The sequence below is a fragment of the Erinaceus europaeus genome, chromosome 3 (assembly GCF_950295315.1).
Source record: "Erinaceus europaeus chromosome 3, mEriEur2.1, whole genome shotgun sequence".
In the NCBI taxonomy this organism is placed as follows: Eukaryota; Metazoa; Chordata; class Mammalia; order Eulipotyphla; family Erinaceidae; genus Erinaceus; species Erinaceus europaeus.
The window spans coordinates 10,573,900-10,579,850 of NC_080164.1; the positions used below are offsets into that span (position 1 = coordinate 10,573,900).

At 44.5% G+C, this 5,951-nt stretch overlaps 1 pseudogene; it reads left to right on the forward strand.

Moving 5' to 3' along the window:
- The first annotated feature begins 858 nt into the window (after positions 1–858).
- On the forward strand, positions 859–942 carry LOC132537776 (U2 spliceosomal RNA; annotated as a pseudogene).
- Positions 943–5,951: the final 5,009 nt, after the last annotated feature.

The following is a 5,951-nucleotide window of genomic DNA, read 5'->3' on the forward strand; positions in this document are numbered from 1 at the left end:
GTCTGCTTAGTCTCCTCCAGTTCTGGCTTACTCCTCAGAGTTGGCACCCTGTCTGTGTGCACTGCTGCCCCCTGGCGGCAAGTCCTGTAAATGGTTGTGGCCTGTAGTGGAGCTCCGGTGCCTTAAAGAGGACTCGAAAGGAAACTTCAAGCTCCTCCATATTTGTAACCTGAGGGTTTCACAGAGACGTCATTTAAATACCCCGCCTGGAGAATGACTTCCGTGGGACAGTGTAGAGTTCACGCTTTTAAATCCAGGATTGATTACATCCAGTCACCTTTCAGAAGTGTGGCAAGTTCAACTTCAGTCTCCACTGAAAGACTTGCTAGAGTAATTGTAGAAGATCTGGGACTTGTCTTTTCTTCCCCCCGCAGTATCAGGGCTCATTTGCACCTCCGGCAAAGGTCTTGACTGCATTACCTTTATTTTTCATATCTGTTTATTTATTTATTTAATTTTGCCTCCAAGGTTGTCGCTGGGGTTCAGTGCTGGCGCTATGAATCCACCACTTCTGGCTGCCATTTCCCCCCATTTTATTAGATAGGACAGAGAGAAATTAAGAGAGGAGAAGAGAGAAGTGGGAGAGAAAGATACTTGCAGACCTGCTGCACCACTTGTAAAGTGACGCCTCTGCAGGTGAGGAGCCGGGGACTCGAACTGGGATCCTTGCATGAGTCCTTGCGCTTCGTACTATGTATGCTTAACCTAGTGTTCCACTGCCCAGCCCTTTAAGTTTCCCTTAGTCTTTGACTGGACTTCTTGTAAGAAAGAGATTTTCTGACACATTTCTTAGTTTCAACTCTGTGCTGCATCAATCTTTATTTTTTTATTCCTCTATTTTGAAACATATATTTTATTATCAATTCTTGGCCTTTTGGCTAAGATCAAGTGTAGTATCTGTTCTTATCAGTTCAATAATTTTTTAATATTTACTTATTCCCTTTTGTTGCCCTTGTTATTTTATTGTTGTAGTTATTATTGTTGTTATTATTGATGTAATTGTTGGATAGGACAGAGAGAAATGGAGAGAAGAGGAGAAGACAGAGAGGGGGACAGAAAGATAGACATCTGCAGACCTGCTTCACCACCTGTGAAGCAACTCCCCTACAGGTGGAGAGCCGGGGCCTCAAACCCTGATCTTTACAGCAGTCCTTGTGCTTTGCGCCACCTGCATTTAACCTGCTGTGCTACCGTCCGACTCCCAGTTCAATATTTTATTAAATTGTATTTATTGGATAGAGACAGAGAGAAATCAAGAAGGAATGAGGAGATAGAGAGGGAGGGAGACAGAGAGACACCTACAGCCCTGCTTCACCACTTGTGAAGCTTTCCCCCTGCAGGTGGGGACCAGGGGTTTGAAACTGGATCCTTGCGATGGAGGAATGCAGACATGCAGCCTCCCCAGCACTCTGGAAGCTCTGCACTGTGTCAAGGGGTTGACCTGCGAGTCCCATTCACACCCTGCTGTGACATGCAGAAGATGGAGGTGGAGGCTGGTACTTCATAGGCAAGACTGAAAGAGCCAAGATAACATTTCCCGGACTCTGGTTTCTTCAGAAAGCAGGGAACTTTCGCAAGCAATCACTTATATTAGTCAGATGCTATTTTCTGCTGGTTGGGACACCTCAAGCAAGCACTTTAAAAATATATACTAATTTGTGCTGGAGAGATTGCTCCCTGGGTAGACCACATGCTTTGCCATGTTTACAGTCCAGGATCGAGTCCCAGCATCACATAGCAGGGGCTGTGGCACCTGCAGAAATTCTGGTGTCTCTCTGTCTGAAAGAAAACAGGGTCCAGGGGGTCTGGGTGTTAGTGCACTCAGTTAAGTGCATCACCATGTGCAAGGAACCCTGCTCCCCACCTGTAGTGGGGACATTTCATGGGAGATGAAGCAGGTCTGCTGGCGTCTAGCTTTCTCTCCCTCTCTATCTCTCCTTCCTTCTCAATTTCTCACTATCCTGTCAAATGAAAATAAAGTAGAAAGAAAATAATTAAAAAAAAAAAAAAGGAAAAATGGCTTCCAGGAGCTGTGGGTAAGTAGTGCGGGCTCCAACGATAACCCTGGAGGCAACTTAAAAAAAACAAAATGTGGTTCAGGAAAGTGACATTATACACCCATCAGTCCTTATATCCAGGAAACTAACAGACCCCAGGCCCCAATTTCCTTCTCCTTTGACTCTCAGAATGGTTTGGTTTGGAGACATCACCAGCCAGCTCCAGCCAAGAAGTGACTAGCTGGTGCCTGCTGCACAGACCCGACTCTGAGTTGAGAGCAGAGCCCTGACTTAATGATGACTGCACAGATGTGACTTCTTCGAGCCTTTCCCCATACTGGAATCTGAGGGAAAAACATTTATTTTATCTTATTTTTTATTTATAAAAAGGAAACATTGAAAAAAACATAGGATAAGAGGGGTACAACTCCACACAATTCTCACCATCAGAACTCTGTATCCCCTCCTCTTCCCTGATAGTTTTCCTATTCTTTAACCCTCTGAGAGTATGGACCCAAGATCTTTATGGGGTGCAGAAGGTGGGAGGTCTGGATTCTGTAATTGCTTCTCTGCTGGACATGGGCGTTGACAGGTTGATCCATACTCCCAGCCTGTCTCTCTCTTTCTCTAGTGGGGCAGGGCCCTGGGAAAGTGAGGTTCCAGGACACATTGGTGGGGTCGTCTGCTCAAGGAAGTTAGGTTGGCATCATGGTAGCATCTGGAACCTGGTGACTGAAAAAGAGTTAACATATAAAGCCAAACAAGTTGTTGACTAATCATGAACCTAAAGGCTGGAATAGTGCAAGTGAAGAGTTAGGAAAAAAACATTTCTAAGGACGTTTGTGGGCACAAGTGGAGATTTGGGCAAACATCATGCACATATTTGGATTTTCATCCACATCCTTTCCTGACGAATCCCAGAGACAAGGACCCTCTTCCCTGCTCCTGAAAGGACCAGGTGGCTCTTGAATGGGAACCAACAGAATAAGACCTGGGATACCTCCCATCACTGTCGCTGTACTGAAAGTTGGTTCCTGAACTCACAGAACCTTGAAGCAGTGCTTCAGCCCTGCATAACATTTATTGCTGTCTCATGTAAGGGACTTTGATGAAAGGTTTGAGACAAATACTAGAATATTCTATTTTTCATATTTTTTATTGCTACCAAGGTTATTGCTGTGACTCAGCATCTGTAGAGAAAACCTCCCTCCCTCAGCAGCCATGTTTCTTTTTCTCTTTCTCCTTCTCCTTCTCCTCCTTCTCCACCTCCTCCTTTCTTTCTTTCTCTCTCTCTCTCTTTCTTTCTTTCTTTCTGTCTTTCTTTAATTATTCCTTTCTCTGTATTCTATAGGACAGATAGAAACTGAGAGAGGAGAGGGAGATTGAGAGGGAGAGGAATAGAGACACTTGTAGACCTGTTTCATCACTTTTGAAGCTTCTTCCTTGCAGGTGGGGTGAGAGTTTGAATCCAGGTCCTCGTTCATGGTCATGCATGTGCTCACCCTGATGCACCAATGCTCACCCCTAGAATATTCTATGGAATAATTTAAGCCAGCAGTTCCTGTGGGTCAGAATGGATGGTAGCATGTGAGCTGTTTAAAACATGGGTAAATGTTTTTATTAATATGTATTTAGCAGCCATTTAATGGATGGATAACTATCCCCTCTTACCTTATACCTGTGAATATCAATGAGGCATATTGACATCAAGGAAGGGATGCATTGGATCGACCTTCTCGTGGTGCATCCCGTGAGTACCCATTTATTGGGGAAACTGACGATCCTTCCTAGCTGACTGAATCCACATGGATCCCAGTCATTTTCAAAGCCAGCAACAAGCAGACATCAGGATCAACCTGACACTGTTGACTGGCTATGGAAGAAGGGCAAACGCTAGAAGAAGAAGATGTCAAGGAAGCTATCAGGGTACACAGTGGAAACTGAGGCTGGTACCTAATCAGAGATGCTTAGACAGCATAGCCAAAGGGAGTGCTAAGTCTGTGTGGCCAAATCAGCTTCTAGAGTGTAATCTGGAATGAAATATTCAGGGCCTGCCTTCTCCTCTGGATAAGACGCAGGCACTGTGGTTGTGTTTGAAGCTGAGAACCCCATTGGGGTTAAGGATGTCTTCAGGGTATGTCATTGCATCTCATTGTGGGGAACAGGTTGACTAAAGGCTCTCTCTAGATCAAGACTCTGGAAGTTCACAGGGAATCAATCCTCCCCCGCAGTGGGCACTGAAATCAACTTGGGAAACAGGGAAAGTGGACCTTCTCTCAGGTACTGGACCACCAGGGGAAGCAGATGCTTAAAAACCTTTCTCTTTGTCCTCCAGTTGAGGATGGTACTATCTTGCCCTTGAAAAAACTTCCAGGAGTTGGGTGGTAGCACAGCAGGTTAAGCTCAGGTGATGCAAAGTGCAAGGACCCGAGTAAGGATCCCAGTTTGAGCCCCTGGCTCCCCACCTGCAGGGGAGTTGCTTCACAGGTGGTGAAGCAGGTCTGCAGGTGTCTTTCTTTCTCTCCCCCTCTCTGTCTTCCTCTCCTCTCTCCATTTCTCTCTGTCCTATCCAACAATGATGACATCAATAACAGCAATGATAACTACAAAAAAATGAAATACAAGGGCAACAAAAAGGAAAAATACATAAATAAAACTACCTGAAAAAAAAAACCTTCTATCTATGAGCTGGGCAGTGGTACATCAGGTTAAGTGCACATAGTACCAAGCACAAGGACTCTCACAAGGATCCGGGTTAGAACTGTTACTCCCCACCTGCAGGGAGGTCACTTCACAAGCATATCTGCAGGTGTCTTTCTCTCTCCTTCTCTATCTCCCCTCCTCTCTCAGTTCCTCTCTGTCTTATCCAAAACAAAATAATAGATGACCATTAGGAGCAGTGGATTCGTAGTGCCATCACAAAGAAGCTAAGAGATTAGTCTTTTGAGAACCCGAGAATACTGTCTGGGGGTGGATACCCCCACCAAATCTCCTTCAGGGGAAAGGCAGGAGAACAGATTCTGTTTCTACTCGCCTTTCCTGAAGCTTTATTTCTGGGAAAACACTGAAGGGGACAGCTCCAAGTGCCTTGCCTGTGGGACCATTCATGTATCGGACTATAGAATCTATCCTTGTACTTGACCTTGGAGGGGACCCTGGGTTTCTGTGAGAAGGAAACTCACAAGATGCCCAGAGCTTGTGCTGGGCATGCCATTTGGTGGTCTGGGAGTTGCTGATTGCTTTCTCTGTCACAGAGCCTTTGATTTCCACCGACTCATGTGTACACATGTGGATATTCTTGGTGGCCTGACCATTGAGCATAATTAAGAGAAATGATTGGCTTTCTCTGGATGCAAACATCTGGTTTTACTTGAAACAAGATGACTTAGCTGTTTCAGGAACATTCATGTAACCCTGAATTCACATTTTCTTCTTAAAATATATATTTGCTCTGTTAGGGCAATATGTTAATGTAAACACTCCACGTAACTGACAATTGACAGTTCAGAAGTATGTGGGGGCTTCGAGCACCGAAGGAACCGCAAGAATGATTGCGTTTTTGATTTGATCACTGGAAATCTGTTTCAACAGTCATTCTGATTTAAACAATTACTCTGATTTATACTCCAAACGCTGTAATTTGCAGAAAATGTAACCATGTGAGGACTTTTTTTTTTTTTTTTTTTTGCAGAGTATGCCTTGGCAACTTTGTTTTGTTGTGATGTCATTCCCCTTTGGCTTTAAGGGAATCAAAGAAGAAAAGCAGGGTCTTTCCCTCTTAGATACTTTCCTTGACTGTCAGGGCCAATGTTTTCAAGTTTTTCTAGTCTACCACACCTTACCACTTTCAGTCCCAAGATCAACTCTGCAAGAGGAGGAATGGTATCCAGGAGAAAAGCAAGACTCAAAGTTTTCTAAGGGTCAAAGCATTAAGGATCAAGAGTGAGGTGTCTT